This window comes from Ovis canadensis, chromosome 1 (assembly GCF_042477335.2).
Source record: "Ovis canadensis isolate MfBH-ARS-UI-01 breed Bighorn chromosome 1, ARS-UI_OviCan_v2, whole genome shotgun sequence".
NCBI classification, from domain to species: domain Eukaryota; kingdom Metazoa; phylum Chordata; class Mammalia; order Artiodactyla; family Bovidae; genus Ovis; species Ovis canadensis.
In genome coordinates, this window is record NC_091245.1 from 162,411,672 (window position 1) to 162,429,250 (window position 17,579).

A 17,579-nucleotide genomic window follows, 5' to 3' on the forward strand; every position below is an offset into this window, starting at 1 on the left:
ACTTTGCCAACAAAGGTCCGCCTAGTCAAGGCTATGGTTTTTTCACTGGTCATGTATGGATGTGAGAGTTGGATTGTGAAGAAGGCTGAGCACCGAAGAATTGATGCTTTTGAACTGTGGTGTTGGAGAAGACTTTTGAGAGCCCCTTGGACTGCAAGGAAATCCAACCAGTCCATCCTATAGGAGATCAGTCCTGGGTGTTCATTGGAAAGACTGATGCTGAAGCTGAAACTCCAGTACTTTGGCCACCTCATGAGAAGAGTTGACTCACTGGAAAAGACCCTGATGCTGGGAAGGATTGAGTGCAGGAGGAGAAGGGGACGACAGAGGATGAGATGGCTGGGTGGCATCACCGACTTGATGGACATGAGTTTGGGTAAACTCCGGGAGTTGGTAATGGACAGTGAGGCCTGGCTTGCTGCGATTCATGGGGTCGCAAAGAGTTGGACACAACTGAGCAACTGAACTGAACTGATGTTCCTTCTATGCCTTCTGTCTGGAGAGTTTTTATTATAAATTGTTGTTGAATTTTGTCAAAGGCTTTCTCTGCATCTATAGAGATAATCATATGGATTTTATCCTTTAATTTGTTAATGTGGCATATCACATTGATTGATTTGCAAATATTGAAGAATCATTGCATCCCTGGGATAAAGCCACCTTGGTCATGACATATGCTATTTTTAATATGTTGTTGGATTCTGTTTACTAGAATTTTGTTGAGGATTTTGCATGCATGTTCATTGGTGATATTGGTCTGTTGTTTTCTTTTTGTGTGGCATCTTTGTCTGGTTTTGGTATTAGGCTGATGGTGGCCTCATAGAATGAGTCTGGAAGTAACATTACTCTGTAATTTTCTAGAAGAGTTTGAAAAGGATAGGGGTTAGCTTTTCTCTAAATTTTTGGTAGAATTTACCTGTGAAGCCATATGGTCCTGGGCTTTTGTTTGTTGGAAGATTTTTTTAATTAGTTTCAATTACTGTGCTTGTGATGGATCTTTAAGATTTTCTATTTCTTCCTGGTTCAGTTTTGGAAGGTTATATTTTTCTAAGAATTTGTCCATTTCTTCCAAGTTGTTCATTTTATTGTCATATGGTTGCTGATAGTAGTCTCTTATGATCCTCTGTATTTTTGTGTTGTCTGTTTTGATTTCTTCATTTTCATTTCTAATTTTGTTAATTTGATTCTTCTCCCTATTTTCTTGATGTATCCGGCTGTGGTATGCCTATTTTATTTACCTTCTAAGAACCAGACTTTATTTAGTTTTGCTGATTTTTGCTATAATCTCCTTTGGTGTTTGTTTGTTTGTTTCATTGTTTCTGCCTTAGTTTTTATGATTGCTTTCCTTCTACTAACCCTGGGGTTCTTCATTTCTTCTTTTTCTTGTTGCTTTAGGTATTAAGTTAGGTTATTTATTTGATTTTTTCCTTGTTTCTTGAGGTAAGCTTGTGAAGCTATATCCTTCCCCTTAGCACTGCTTTTACTTCTTCTTTGTGGTCTCTCACATCAGCACATGACTCCTGGAAAAACTGTAGCTTCAACTATACAGGCCCTTATCAGCGAAGTAATGTCTCTGCTTTTTAATACACTGTCTAGGTTTATCATAGCTTTCCTTCCAAGGAACAAGCATCTTTTAATTTCTTTGTGAGAATATACCAAAATGTATTTATTTGCTTTTCTATGAACAGGCCTATCTTAGTTTCATATTTGAAGCTATTATAAACAGTGTCTGTATAAATAATGCTCATACTTGTTTTTGATGAACATGTGTATGTATATATATGCTTAACGTATATACAGAAGAATAATGACTGGGTCATAGGATCTGCACTCCTCTGAATTTAGTTCAGTTTAGTTTAGTCACTCAGTCATTTTCAGCTCTTTGGGATCCCATGGACTGTAGCATGCCTGGCCTCCCTGTCCTTCATCAACTCCTGGAGCTTACTCAAACTCATGTCCATTGAGTCAGTGATTACAGCCAACCATCTCATCCTCTGTCATCCCCTTCTCCTCTCACTCTCAATCTTTCCCAGCATCAGGGTCTTTTCCAGTGAGTCAGTTCTTCCAATCAGGTGGCCAAAGTATTGGAGTTTCAGCTTCAACATCAGTCCTTCCAATGAATGCCCAGGGCTGATTTCTTTTAGGATGGACTGGTTGGATCTCCTTGCAGTCCAAGGGACTCTCAAGAGTCTTCTCCAACACCACAGTTCAAAAGCATCAATTCTTCAGCACTCAGCCTTCTTTATAGTCCAACTTTCACATGCATACATGACAGCTGGAAAAACCATAGCCTTGACTAGATGGACCTTTGTTGATAATGTAATGTCTCTGCTTTTTGATATGCTGTCTAGGTTGGTCATAACTTTTCTTTCAAGGAGTGAACAGCTTTTCATTTCATGGCTGCAGTCACCATCTGCAGTGATTTTGGAGCTTCCAAAAATAAAGGCTGCCACTGTTTCCCCATCTATTTGCTGTGAAGTGATGGACTGGATGCCATGATCTTAGTTTTCTGAATGTTGAGCTTTAAGCCAACAACTGAATTTAGTAGATCCTGCCAAATATTTTCCACAAACATAGTCATTTATATTATCATGTTGCACTGTCATACTCCATATCTTTGTTAGATTTTTTTTTTAACACTTTAGGCATTGTGTCTGATGAGCATTACTTTATGGTTTAAATTTTCATTCTCCTTATCACTGATGAAGTTTAACTTCTTTCCATTCTTTTATTGTTCATTTAATATACTCTTTTGTAAAACGTTATGCAATTCTGCCATTTTTTATTGAGTTTCTATCTTTTTCTTGTTCATTTGTTTTCTATATCTGACTCCTTTGTCACTAATCTGTATTGCAAATACTTTTTTTTTGCTCCATTTATTGCCTATTCACACTGAATGGTGTTTTTAGTAATCAAATATATACAAATAATTTGTTCTGATATCTTTGAAATATTTTCTCTTGTCTTAGACATATCTACAGTTGTGTATGGTATGAAGTAGGAATCAAGATATGTATTCTCCCCACATGAAACTCCAACTCAACTGGTACCATTCTTGAAAAAAACAACTCTTCACTTCACTGTACTAACTTTTACTTTTGGCAGTGAGTTATAATTTTTAATTACATTATCAGAAATAATTAAATTAAAAATCAACTAAATGAAAATAAACTATAAATAGAACATGGATTATGTTTAATCCAATTCTGAATATCTTGTGTATAATAAATAAGTTTTAAAAACACATATATATGGAATTTAGGAAGATGGCAATGACGACCCTGTATGCAAGACAGGGAAAGAGACACAGATGTGTATAACGGACTTTTGGACTCAGAGGGAGAGGGAGAGGGTGGGATGATTTGGGAGAATGCCATTCTAACATGTATACTATCATGTGAATTGAATCGCCAGTCTATGTCTGACGCAGGATGCAGCATGCTTGGGGCTGGTGCATGGGGATGACCCAGAAAGATGTTATGGGGAGGGAGGTGGGAGGGGGGTTCATGTTTGCGAATGCATGTAAGAATTAAAGATTTTAAAATTTAAAAAAAAAATAAATAAAATAAAATGTTAATACTCATAAAGAAAAAAAAATAAACAAATACTAAAAAAAAAAATAAATAAAATTAAAAGTAAAAAATATATGTAAGTCAGACTGTAAAGCCATGATAGAATTTAGCTAGGAAGGGCTTCCCTGGTGGTTCAGTGGTAAAGAGTCTGCCTGCCAATTCAGGGGATGTGGGTTCAATCTCTGGGTTGGTAAGATCCCCTGGAGAAGGAAATGGCAACCCACTGCAGTATTCTTGCCTAGAGAATCCTGTGAACAGAGGAGCCTGGCAGGCTACAATTCATGGGGTCATGAAGAGTCAGACATGACTTATCAATTAAACAACAACAATTTTGGAGGGAGAACAGAAATCACAATAGATATATTAATAAAGGGAATTTAACACAGGGTAACATTTACATAACTATGGAAGGGTGAAAAAGCAAAAAGGCTCTTACTCTCTGGGTTGTATTATACCCAGAATTATTAACTACGGAAAGCAGCTTCTACCCATAGACCTGGGGAACAAAGGAGCTAGAGTTCAGGCTAGCTATTGAGCAATGACATAGTCACCACTGGCACCTTGTGAGCCCAAGGAAGCTGGTTTCAATGATACCAAATGAAGCTGGAAGCTAAAAGGAGCTGCTGAGACTCTGGCAAAGTTGTGCTCACAGCAAGCAAACAGATATGCAAAAGTTTCTTCTCCATTTTCCCTGTTTTCCAATCTATCTCTGCTCTTTACTGGCAAAATATATTAATAATAGAAAAATGGGGGCTTCCCTGGTGGCTCAGCAGTAAAGAATCTGCCTGCAGTGCAGAAGATGCAGGAGAACCGAGTTTGATCCCTGGGTCAGGAAGATCCCCTGAAGGAGGACATGGCAACCCACTCCAAGCCTTACCTGGAGAATCCCATAGACAGGGGAGCCTGGCAGGCTACAGACCTAGGGTCACAAAGAGTCAGACACAACTAAAGTGACTGAGGATGCACACACGCTAATAGAAAGCCACTGGCAAAGAAAAATTAGTATTCATAGAGTTCTCAACTTCAGCATAAGAAAGCAAAATCAAGCAGAGTGCATTTGGAACTGAGAGATAATAGATTAATAATGGCACGATGATACAACACATTTAAACATCAAAGAATACTATGCAATTTCATTCACATTTTGATTTAGATTTGCATTTATTATTAGATGATGTGTATTAAAATAACAAGTTACTTCATTCAGAGTGTGCTTATACTTATTTATTTGGCACTAAATTTCACATATAAATGTGAAGGTTACAATTGAGTAAGTTGGTTTTCATTTTTTTTAATCTTATAGATATTTATAGTACAAATTTATGACTTAAGTGTGATAAACTGCCTTGAATAATAGTTATAATCTAAATGTTTCTTATTTTACCAGGTGCATTATTTTTTTATTAACTAAATATTGCTCTGCCTTCATCTTCTTCCAGTATCTATGGTGCCTGTGCTAAGTCACTTCAGTCGTGTCCCACTCTTTGAGACCCCACGGACTATAGCACACCAAGCTCGTCTGTCCAGGGCATTCTCCATGGGTTGCCATACCCTCCTCCAGGGGATCTTCCCAACCGAGGGATGGAACCTACTTCTCTTATGTCTTCTGCATTGGCAGGTGGGTTCTTTACAGTTCAAATTTTCTAAATGGTTACCATCATCATCCCTTATGCGTCAAAATATTTTAGCCACTTCCTTTAAAGTTATATTGTCAAATGTATTTCCCATTATAAATAAGCAAAATACAAAATGTTCTGATAACTTGCAAATCAAAAACTGTATGTCTCAGTCTATTAAGAGAATGGTATGGGAAAGGATAAAAATCCTCATTTGAGTGTTATTGTTTTTATGTGTGCTGCCCTAAAAAATGATTAGGAGGTTACTTAAAAATGTGTTACAAGCTTATGGAGGCTGCACAGAGCCATTTGGGAGACATGTAAACATAGAACTGAAGAACATAATTTTAGCCTGTATAAATTTACTGATTCTGTTGACTCCTTATCAGAAGAATGAGGTAATACAATGAGAAAACATCTATAAAACAAAGTGGTTGTCATCAGGTAGGCCAAGAAAATATCACCAGTTAACTATTTCCTCCTCTATTTATTTATTTGCTATGTCAGAGAAGTGCATGCCCATAGATGATACCACTCTAATGGCAGAAAGTGAAGAGGAACTAAAGAGCCTTTTGATGAGGGTGAAAGAGTAGAGTAAAAATTTAGCTTGAAACTTAGCATTAAAAAAAACAACAACAACAACGAAGATCACTTCATGGCTAATAGAAGGGGAAATGTGGAAGTGTGACAGACCTTATTTTCTTGGTTTCCAAAATCACCTCAGATGGTGATTGCAGCCGTGAAATTAAAAGATATTTGCTCTTTGGAAGAAAAACTATGGCAAACCTAGATAGCATATTAAAAGCAGAAACATTACTTTGCTGACAAAAGTCCATAGAGTCAAAGCTATTGCTTTTTCAGTAGTCATGTGCGCATGTAAGAGTTGGACCACAAAGAAGACTGAGCACTGAAGAAATGATGCTTTGAACTGTGGTGCTGGAGAAGACTCCTGAGAGTCCCTTGGACACAAAGGAGTTCAAATTAGTCAATCCTAAAGGAAATCAACCCTGAATATTCATTGGAAGGACTGATGCTAAAGCTGAAGCTCCATTACTTTGGCCACCTGATGCGAAGCAGTGACTCACTAGAAAAGACCCTAATGCTGGGAAAGATTGAGTGCAGGAGGAAAAGGGGATGAGATGGTTAGATAGCATCACCAACTCAATGTACATGAATCTGAGCAAACTCTGGGAGATAGCAAAGGACAGGGGAGCCTGTTGTTCTTTAGTCAGTCCACATGGTTGCAAAGAATCAGACATGACTTAAGATTGAACAACAATAACAGCAACAAATTAAGCTTTAGGAATAGTGAAAAAAGTTAAAAAAAAAAAAAACAGCATAACTTAAAGAAAGAGGCTTATTTTCCACATCGCCTACCAGAGTCCCTTGGACTGCAAGGAGATCCAACCAGTCCATTCTGAAGGAGATCAACCCTGGGATTTCTTTGCAAGGAATGATGCTAAAGCTGAAGCTCCAGTACTTTGGACACCTCATGCGAAGAGTTGACTCATTGGAAAAGACTTTGATGCTGGGAGAGATTGGGGGCAGGAGGAGAAGGGGACGATGGAGGATGAGATGGCTGGATGACATCACGGACTCAATGAATGTGAGTCTGAGTGAACTCCGGGAGATGGTGATGGACAGAGAGGCCTGGCGTGCTGCGATTCATGGGGTCGTGAAGAGTCGGACATGACTGAGCAACTGAACTGAACTCAACCTACCATAAACCTATCTCAAAATATGGGAGTTCCAAAATTTCCATGGAATAAAGTTAACTCTGATTATAATGTTTCAAATATTTCAAAGTGGGTAATAAAACAAAAATTAATATGAGCCACTGCCAAAAATTAAAACTCAGCATTGATAGGAAATAGTGGTTAATTTTTTGTTGTTATTATACTTGTAGTATGCACAAATACTTCTTTCAAAATTAACTTCAAAGAGAATACATTAGAATATCTAGTTGTTGATTTCTGATATAAGCAAAAGAGATGATTCTTTAAAAAATATATCTTAACTTTCTGTCTGTTGCATTTGTGTTGATGCCCAGTTTTTCAGTTGTGTCCAACTCTGTGACCCCATGGTCTGTCAACCCCATGGTTTGTTGCTTCCCAGACTCCTCCGTCCATGGAATTCTCTAGGCAAGAATACTGGAGTGGGTCACCATGCCCTCCTCCAGGGGGTCTTCCCAACCCAGGGATCAAACCCAGGTCGCCCATGTTGCAGATGGATTCTTTACCAGCTGAGCTATCTAGAAAGCCCCTTTTCAGATGATACAGATGACCAAATTCTAGTTATGATTACAAAGTAGAATGAATCATAAATTGTAATGTATTTTACCCCAAAAGATTTTATTATCAACGCTAATAAATCAATACACAAATTTCCTTTTCATTTTTTTTTTAATGTTTCTTTTCCTTCACTGTTGAAATAGCTGTTAACAGTCAAAGGCTGGCAGAAATGGGAAAACAGGAAGTGAAATGACTGTAGAGTTAGACTGAGCATGCCAAGCAGGCTCCCATGAGAGCTGGCCAGCAGGGAGAATTCTCAGGCATAGAACACCACAGAGCTGATGGCTTGACAAACTTTAAAATTGGGGGCAGAATAAAAATCACAGGTGAATGAATATAATTTCCAGAAACAGATCAATTCCTGAGACGTCGGGTATTGAATAAATGAAAATGGATGCCATTTTCTTCTTAAAGTTTCCATTTCAATTTGTTAAACTTTCTTTGGATAATGATGATAGAGTTATAAGAAACTAAAGATAAAAATAATTGATGAAAGTGAAAGCAGAGAGTGAAAAAATTGGCTTAAAGCTCAACATTCAGAAAACTAAGATCATGGCATCTCGTCCCATCACTTCATGGGAAATAGATGGGGAAACAGTGGAAACAGTGTCAAACTTTATTTTTGGGGGCTCCAAAACCACTGCAGATGGTGATTGCAGCCATGCAATTAAAAGACGCTTACTCCTTGGAAGAAAAGTTATGACCAACCTAGACAGCATATTGAAAAGCAGAGATATTACTCTGCCAACAAAGGTCCATCTAGTCAAGGCTATGGTTTTTCCAGTGGTTGTGTATGGATGTGAGAGTTGGACTGTGAAGAAAGCTGACTGCCATAGAATTGATGCTTTTGAACTGTGGTGTTGGAGAAGATTCTTGAGAGTCCTTTGGCCTGCAAGGAGGTCCAACCAGTCCATCCTAAAGGAGATCAGTCCTGGAAGTTCACTGGAAGGACTGATGCTAAAGCTGAAACTCCAAAACTTTGGCCACCTCATGTGAAGAGTTGACTCATTGCTGGGAGGGATTGGGGGCAGGAGGAGAAGGGGCTGACAGAGGATGGGATAGCTGGGTGGCATCACTGACTCGATGGACATGAGTTTGGGTAAACTCCGGGAGTTGGTGATGGACAGGGAGGCCTGGCATGCTGCAATTCATGGGATCGCAAAGAGTCGGACACAACTGAGCGACTGAACCGAACTGAACTGATACATACACACGCATGCACAAATGTAAGTAAGTGCATGTGATTTAATATAAAACATATTGTTCACATAAATTAATTACTTACATGAATAATAAGGATCAACATGGATTTCAAATTCACATTTACTAAAGCTTCTTTTATATTATTTGGCCCCTGTTTCACATCTTATCTATTTCCTAAGCTAGTTGAAGTAAACAGCCCTTCAACAAAATGCAGGACACCTCCATTTAATCAGTTCCTCCCCTGCTGATCCTTTCATAGATCAAGCAGTCACAATCTCAATTGTTTATCTGTTGTGTACACCTAAATGCACTCATTGGCAGAGAATGATGTTAGAATTTAAGATAATGACAGTAGCAAAAACTGACAGCTGAGAAGGTGAACAGAGAACTAAAATGTTAAAAAATAAGTGAGGAGTTATACACTGCTGTATTTAAATTGTTAACCAACAAGAGCCTACTGTATGACATAGGGAACTCTGCTCAATATTATGTGGCAGCCTGGATGAGAGAGGAATTTGCGGAGGATTAGATACATGTATGCTTATGGCTAAGTCCCTTTGCTGTCCACCTGAAACTATCACAAAATTGTCCATTGGCTGTACTCCAATACAAAATAAAAAGTTTAAACAAATAAATAAATGAGAATTTATGTCAGGGATTTGCAATTCTTTAGGTCCTCACTTTAACAGTATAGTAATTTACTTGAATGGTAACTATTTTTGAATTTTAAAATTCATTTAATGTATATAATAATAGCAAAGATAACTTAGTTAACATTTATTGACTAATTATAAAATGACACACTATTATGAATGCTAATTGGCCTGTTAAAAGATTCTATGGTATTTCAAAGAACACAGAGATTCAAATAATCTTCAACTATTGCAACAACTCTTTGTGAAAAGTTCTTATTTGTAGTTTAGGGAATTCATATAAATAAAAGTTAAGCGAATTGCCCAAGAACACTTCACTTGTCAGTGGAAAACAAGGTTTTAAATCAAAAGAATTTGGCTTGAAAGATAATATTAAACCTCTACATTAAACTGGAGAATGAGATACAGTAAGATAAAATGTAGAATTTATTCCATTTTTTTGAAAACTGATTTAAATCAAAGTCCTTGTATACAACAAGGCTTCCTAGTTGGCTCAGTGGTAAAGAATCTGCCTGCCAATTCAGGAGACATGGTTTGATCCTTGGGTCAAGAAGATTCCCTGGGAGTAAGAAATTATAACACATTCCAGTATTCTTGTCTGGAAAATTTCCATAGACAGAGGAGTTTGGAGGGCTATAATCTATGGGTTTGCAAAGAGTTACACACAACTGAATGACTGAACATGCATGAAAGTTCATATACCACAAAATACACATTACTCTGTTTACATTGTTGACAGCTCTCCCCACCAAATAAAAGAAAAAAAGTCTGCTACACTGTGCATGTGACAGCTCAAAAGAAAGAAAGAAGGAAAGAAAACTCTACATTGAATCACTTTAAAAAGGAAACTTCATAAAATATAGTTATAGAACAATCTGAGAGAAGTTAGACTCATTTAAGAAATTATAAATACTCTTAATATGTGTTTAAAATGATATATATTATTACTTCTGTTCTTATTGTTTATTCATCAAGGCATGATTTCATTCAACACTCATTATTTTATTATCAAATAGTTACATGCACCTGGTATTGAACTAGGAAGTCAGTCAGTTCAGTCGCTCAGTCGTGTACGACTCTTTGCGACCCCATGAATCGCAGCACACCAGGCCTCCCTGTCCATCACCAACTCCCGGAGTTCACTCAAACTCACGTCCATTGAGTCAGTGATGCCATCCAGCCATCTCATCCTCTGTCGTCCCCTTCTCCTCCTGACCTCAATCCCTCCCAACATCAGGGTCTTTTCCAGTGAGTCAATTCTTCGCATGAGGTGGCCAAAGTATTGGAGTTTCAGCTTCAGCATCAGTCCTTCCAATGAACACTCAGGACTGATCTCCTTTAGGATGAACTGGTTGAACCTCCTTGCAGTCCAAGGGATTCTCAAGAGTCTTCTCCAAAACCACAGTTCAAAAGCATCAATTTTTCGGCGCTCAGCTTCCTTCACAGTGGATTAAAAATAATAATAATAATGTCACAGTCTCTATCCTCAATAATTTCAGAGTCTAGAAATATTAACAGATGGATTTACCTCTGTAAGGAAAATACATTAATTTTTATTGGATATTAAGAGGACCAAGCCTAGAAATGTGGGGTGAAGCAATGAAAACACCATTCTCTAGGATTTTATATTTGATCAGAGTTGTGAGGAATACACAGGAATCACCCAGACCAATTATGGCAGGAAAAAGCAAAGGGTTTCTGTGAGAAATACAAATGCAGGGAACACAATTTCCTTGGAGTAGGTGATGTGAAGTAGAGATTAACAAGAAAGATAATGGAGGAATAATTTTAACTGGCTTGCCTCCAATCTGTAGGTGAGAGGAACTGACAAGGCCAATTTGAAATTTGAAAGATTTTCTTTGAAAAATATATGGAGAAAATAATTGAGGAAGACAAACATGGAAGCAAGCATACTGGTTAAGGCATTTGTTGTGGAGGTCTAAGAAAAGCTAATGAGGAAATAAATGAGGGCAACAGTAGTTTGGTTACAAATTGATTAATAGATTAATAATTGAGGATATATTATTCAGAATGTTGAGACTGATTAGGCATATGTTCAAGGCAAGGAGTGTGAAAAGCCTTTGAGGCATGTAGCTTCAATACCTGGGTGGAGAGCGGTAACACTAAGATACAAAATACATTAGGGGCAAATTGAGAGAGAATGACATATCCAAATAGGCCTATACCACAGGTAGGTAGAAAATTTTAACAGGTGGTTTAATAGATGTATTTGAAATACAGGTAAAAGACTGAAGCTGGATAATATATCCTCTAAATTATTAATCTAGTAATTATTTTCAAACCATACTACTACTGCCCTCATATATAAAGCTATATAGTATACTGGCTAGTATCACTGATTGGGTATCATTCTTTGTATTTGAAAACTAATGTGCCATTCATGGGCCAAATGCCCTTGGAAAAATTACCAAATATGTCTGTTTTAATTTTTTATGTATAAAATGAAACAATACAACCCTTATTTACAGAACAGAAACAGATGCACAGAAACCTAAGTTATGGTTACACTGGGGGTGGGGGGGTAACCATAAGTTGGTTCTAAGCTACCCTCAGATATATCATATAGTTCAATTTCTGGAGCATTTTCCATTAGCATGATGCTTCACAAGACATCTGCTATGGAATCATATTATAAAAAATGTTTTCTCTTTACATTGGTTCAGTGCACAGTGAACAAGACAGTGATCAGATGGTATAAGACTTAAACTGAATCAACACATACCTTTCTTCTTTAAATATTTTTGTTCAATAGTAATTAAGTCCTGAGACTATTGCGCAGAATCTCCCATACAGATAGGTTTTGGTACAGTAAGTTTCAGTTGTTGTGGTATTCCTTAAGGAAAGAAAATCATAAACTAAACTATTCAAAGTTTGCTTGACTGGCATGCAATTTTTGATCAAAACAATTTTACATACACTTTGAATTTCAGTTTAAAATTTTGACCTTCTTGACTCATTCAATATCTTGATGGAAAGCTATCTTCAGATATAGTGAGTGAAAGTGAAGTCGCTCAGTCGTGTCCGACTCTTTGCAACCTGTGGACTGTAGCCCACCAAGCTCCTCCATCCATGGGATTCTCCAGGCAAGAATACTGGAGTGGGGTGCCATTTCCTTCTCCATATATAGTGATTTTATATATATATATATATATATATATATATATATATATATATATATATATATGTGAGATACAGTGATAGCAATTATATTTGGACACTTAGTTGCTACCTGATGAATTCAACCAAATAAATTTATCTTCTTTCATATCATGAAAGTCTCATGCGCAGTCTCAGTCTCGTGCTTACACTCAGTCTCTCAGTCATGTTCAACTCTTTGTGACCCTGTGAACCGTAGCCCACCAGGGTCCTCTGTCCATGTGATTTCCCAGGAAAGAATACTGGCATGGGTTGCCTCTTTCATATATTCTTTTAAAATAATATTTCCTCATGACAGAATAAACCACTGCACTAAAGTATTATATGTAGCAAATTGTCTGACTAGGACAATTCAAAAATATTTTTAGTATATTTTAGTACAAATATTAAAAAGGAAACATTTCATCAACGAATTAGAAATAGCAATTAAATGAAACATCTATTAATTAACAACTATAACACCCCAAATGGGTAAAGTTCTACTAAAAGAATATAATCTTACAAATATAAGATTTTTGACTTATCAAAGACTACAAATTATATTTCTCTTGACAACTTTGGCCCGAGAGTCCTAGTGTGTTAAGAGTCATCAGGCATGCCAGTTTTGCTTCTAGGAGTTTTGGCTTGATTTTTCTCCACATTCTTCATATTCCTACATAGACTAAAATGGAATCCACCTTAAACTACTTTCCAATCTACTAAAAAAATAATATCAGGGTCAAATTAATGGAAACATTGTGCCCCACTTGAGAAAATTAGGTGATTAAAAAGCAGGTGACTAGTCCCATGCCAGACCCCTGGCCAACATACTTTAACATTGTGTCACTTTTCAAATTAGTTTTTTCTCCTGAATCTCTAATATAAAGTCATCTATTACTTTCTTTAGGAGTCAGAGATTTAGCTCTTCTTATTTCTCTTCATATATTATTTGTCAATGTTACATAGAAACATATATTTTTTGACAGGTATGACCTGTCTAACTCCCTGTAGAAAAAATATCTTTCTTTCTGACCCAAGTCCATTTTTTTCCGTTTGAATTTTGTTAAATGTTTGGTTAAAGCTATGAAGGACATGGACATTCCTCACCCAGAACAATGTCAATAGAGAGAATAGGACATTAATTTCTAATACTGTAAGAGACTAAAATTTAATTCCTCTCTCTCTCCCTCTCTCTCTCTCTCTCTCTCTCTCTCTCTCTCTATATATATATATATATATATATATATATATATATATATATATACATATATATATATGTATGTATGTATTTTATGGAATAAGATAAAACTTTATAATTCAGAACCTGAAAATTTTTTATTTTATTTTATTTCATCTACTATTTCAGGCAAATTGTCTCACTGTAATTTTACCTATGAAACAGTCAGGGTGAACTTATGAAAAGTAGCAGCAAAAAATATATATGAACACTACTTGATCCAATTTCCTAGAAAGCATAGCAAATATTCTCTTTAAGACTGGATATGACTATTCTTTATTAGACTTGAACTGTATTCTGGGTAATTGTCCAGTAATAACCTTTGTTAAATTATACAAAGTCTTTACTTAACAGAGAACACAGACTCCCCAACTTCTAATATTATCATCATTCAAGATAATGAGCAACACAAACCATTCTATTACCAATCTAAAAGCAATAAATGTCAAAGTAAAGAAGTATGCAATATTCTGGCCTGAAAGAACAAAGGACAAAAGTAATGATAATACCTCTTTATATTTGCAGTCTATTATATCATGCATAACAAATGATGCCATAATTGCAGACAGTGTTATTTTAACAGGTTATAAGGAGAAGATAGTGGAGGAGGTGAGAGGGTGTTTTGACTATTGCTATGAAAAATGCTTTAAGCTTCTTAATTTAAAATGTACAGCAAAAAGAGGATATTGTTTGTAGAGTACATTTGATGTTAGTTCTTTGAGTCATATAAGCTGAAGATTTCAGTTTGATTACTCATCCAATTCACTGGATTGGTGACTTCAAGGTAGTTGGAACAAAGGATCTTAAACAATATATTTCTTAACTAAATCATCATCAGAATAAATCGGGAGTAGATAAACAGTTTCTAGCTAGTCATTTTAAACATTCTAGTGGAAATATAAACCCTGTTCCCCTAGCGGATGCTGAACAATAAAAATCATATCCATCCTCCAATATTACAGCTCATATATGTCTATGGCCCTGTGAGATACTAAGGTTTCAAGACTGGAGGGAAAAGATACTGGGGCTGCAAATGAAGTCTCGACTCAAGCTATGACTCCTCCCTTGATTAATAAATGAAACTATTTTAAAGTATATTTTTTGAGTGAAAAGAGACTTGAAGATCTTGTACTTCACAGAATTGCACAAAATACAAGGATAGTCAGGAAGTTTTCACTTGTTTTTTTTTTTCTTTTTTTTTTTTTTATACAACTTTCCTCTTTAAACTTATCCTATCAAGTTTATCTCCAAGCCAGGCTTCAACAGTACATGAACTGTGAACTTCCAGATGTTCAAGCTGGTTTTAGAAAAGACAGAGGAACCAGAGATCAAATTGCCAATATCCGTTGAATTATCAAAAAAACAAGAGAGTTCCAAGAAAACATCTACTTCTGCTTTATTGACTATGCCAAAGCCTTTGACTGCGTGGATCACAACAAACTGGAAAACTCTTAAAGAGATGGGAACCCAGACCGCCTGACCTGCTTCCTGAGAAATCTGTATGCAGGTAAAGAAGCAACAGTTAGAACTGGACTGGTTCCAAATCGGGAAAGGAGTATGTCAAGGCTGTCTATTGTCACTCTGCTTATTTAATTTATATGCAGAGTACATCAGGAGAAATGCTGAACTGGATGAAGCACAAGCTGGAACCAAGATTGCAGGGAGAAATACCAATATGCAGATGACACCACCCTTATGGCAGAAAGCGAAGATGAACTAAAGAACCTCTTGATGGAAGTGAAAGAGGAGAGTGAAAAAGTTAACTTAAAACTCAACATTCAGAAAACTAAGATTATGGCATATAGTCCTATTGCTTCATGGCAAGGAGATGGGGAAACTATGGAAAAGGTGACAGACTATTTTGGGGGGCCCCAAAATCACTGCAAATGGTGATTGCAGCCATAAAATTAAGACTCTTGCTCTTTGGAAGGAAAGTTATGACCAACCTAGACAGCATATTAAGAAGCAGAGACATTACTTTGCCAATAACGTTCTATCTAGTCAAAGCTATGGTTTTTCCAGTAGTCATGTATGGATGTGAGAGTTGGACTATCAAGAAAGCTGAGCACCAAAGAATTGATACTTTCAAACTGCGGTGCTTAAGAGTCCCTTGGACAGAAAGGAGATCAAACCTATCAATCTTAAAGGAAATCAGTCCTGAGTATTCATTGGAAGGACTGATGCTGAAGCTGGAGCTCCAATACTTTGATGCAAAGAGTTGACTACTGGAAAGACTTCTGACATTGGGAAAGATGGAGGGCATGAGGAGAAGCAGACAACAGAGAATGAGATGGTTGGATGGCATCACTGAGTCAATGGACATGAGTTTGAGCAAACTCAATGAGATGGTGAGACAGGAAGTCTGGCGTGCTACAGTCCATGGGGTCACAAAGAGTCAGACACAGCTTAGCAACTGAACAACAAACAACAACAATAACAACAAACAAATAAATTGGAAAGGTTGAAATTCTTTCTCAGTATTTTCTCTTTTTGGTCCACAAACAAAATTACCTTTGTAGTCTGGCCTGTGAACAGCATCCACAAACTGGTTTTCATAGAAATAAAATACAACATATTTTTCCCCTTCAGGATATGTACAGCTAACCATAACTTACATGAGAGTGATTAAATACAGTCTGTAAATAAATCACTGAGTGTAACTAGAAAATTCACTAAGAGAATGGAAGCATTTTGCTTTAGAATAATTGCATTTACTCCACCCTATGGATGTAGGATTCTCTAAGGTACTCTCTGCAGCAGGATTAGCTGAGTTCCTGCCTCACAATTTTGTTTCTGCTGTCAATCAGCCAATCCTTGCCTGTCTTGCTCCAAGGGCATCACTGTACTGGTTGGTAGGTGATATTTTTGTATTGGGCATTAGTACAAAATGCTCTGGGCATTAGTCCCATCTTGTGCTTTTCTTGAAAAGATCATTATATATTAATATGCCTTCATAGAGTTAGTATACAAATGAATAATATTCTGAGGTATACAACCATTTCAATCTCAATACACAATGCTGTAGCAGAAGAAAGTGAAAGTGTTGCTCAGTCATGTCTGACTCTTTGTGACCCTATGGACTGTAGCCCGCCAGGCTCCTCTGTCCATGGGATATTCCAGGCAAGAATACCAGAGTGGGTTGCTGGGAAATACATTTCCTCAGTAAGTTTTGTTTCAAAATTAATAGGATGGTTTCTTTTCTTTCTTAGAAAGACCAGAATACTGTGCACATATCAGTAACTTGCAAATTAGAGTATTTGTGAAAATATTTTTTAAGATTTAATTCAACCAATATTCAGTGTAAGTACTTTCTTTAGAACTAGCATATTTTAAGGGTGACTTTGGAAGCTGTACTTATTTTCTGATTGGACTTGTTACAAAATTCAACATCTTATCTCCTTTTAAGAGTGTTCTTTATTTTGAATAAGTGGAAAACATTTTTTAGGAGTGTCCATCTCTGGCAAGTACAGTCTAAATTTCAGCTGATGATATTTACCTTTAATGCTCTCACACTCTTATTGAGTCATCTGTGGAGTCTCCTCCAGTACACTCTCTTTGATTTGTCATAAGAGCAATCTGATAAACTTGCTTGGAGATTGATTATTGCGATTTTGTTTAATGTTTTTATTAAATTTGCTAAATAATATCTCAAAGTATGTAACTCCATCTTCTCAGAAGACCATTTTTCTGGTAGAAGCTTTTGGTCCTAAACCAAAATCTTCAAGGTATTTTCTGTTGTATGCAGGATGATTCCTTTTTTAATGCTCTAAAATTATATCACACATGTGACCTATTAAGAGGATATTTACTTTTAATAGATATTTCTCAGGTGATCCTATGTTCATTAATGG